General features: G+C 46.4%; 1 long non-coding RNA gene across 1 annotated transcript in view; it reads left to right on the top strand.

The window, feature by feature from the left end:
• Positions 1-911, top strand: part of LOC127747467 (uncharacterized) — a 2,402-nt gene that overhangs the window by 819 nt on the left and 672 nt on the right. The gene's annotated exons all lie outside the window — the stretch shown is intronic.

Below are 911 nucleotides of genomic sequence, written 5' to 3'. Positions count from 1 at the left end.
GGAAAGAGTTAAAAATGGTTTGTTTTGAAAATGGCATATTGTGGTTTTGTATAAAAATATGGTTTTTGGGCATACTTTGACAGGACATAACTTGGACTACGGATCTCCGTTTTGTACCAAATCTGTTTAGAAATGTAATTGGATCCGGGATGTCCATGCCGTTCGAAGAACGGGCGAAAAATGATTTAAAATGAGGAAGTTATGTCCGTTGGAAGATTGGGGTGTAAATCTGTGAATTCTGCAGTTTTTAACTTAGAAAATTTTTAGCAGAATGACCCCTTGCGCGTGGGCGCACCTGGCGCGTGTGCGCCGATCTTCCGAAAATTGCCATCCACGCGTGAGCGTGAGGTGCGCGGGCGCGCCGATGGTGCTGCACCCAATGCCCAGCCATTTTCCAGAGAGTTATGCCAAAACTGTGCCGGTGTTGTGCCTGGGGCACGAGAACACCCGCGCGTACGCGTGGTTGACGCGTACGCGTCGATGGACAAGTTTGGAATCCACGCGCTAGCGTGCCTGACGCTTACGCATCGATGAGTTTTTGAGGCCATCCACGCGTGAGCGTGGAGTGCGCGTACGCGCGGCCCTGTTTTCATCCCAAAGTTGATTCTTGAGTTTTAAAAGCCAAATCTCATACTTCTAAGCCTCCAATCTCACCATTTATGTCTTAAATCATTATGGCATGCCTAGCTATTAAAAAGGGGCTAGTGAATGTGATAACTTGCAAGTGAAGCAAGGAAAATATGAATGATCAATGAGGATCAAGATGATTATGTGAGATGTGGAGGATGATGGTGGAAGTGCTTGTTATGCCATTGGCCGAAGGGCCGTGATTATTTATGAATATGGCTGGTTATGGATTTAACCGTGAGCCGGAATAGCTGTGTATGCTATGAATATTGGCTGGTTCTGGA

The sequence above is a fragment of the Arachis duranensis genome, chromosome 5 (assembly GCF_000817695.3).
Source record: "Arachis duranensis cultivar V14167 chromosome 5, aradu.V14167.gnm2.J7QH, whole genome shotgun sequence".
NCBI lineage: Eukaryota > Viridiplantae > Streptophyta > Magnoliopsida > Fabales > Fabaceae > Arachis > Arachis duranensis.
This window is presented reverse-complemented; position numbering and strand designations above follow the sequence as displayed.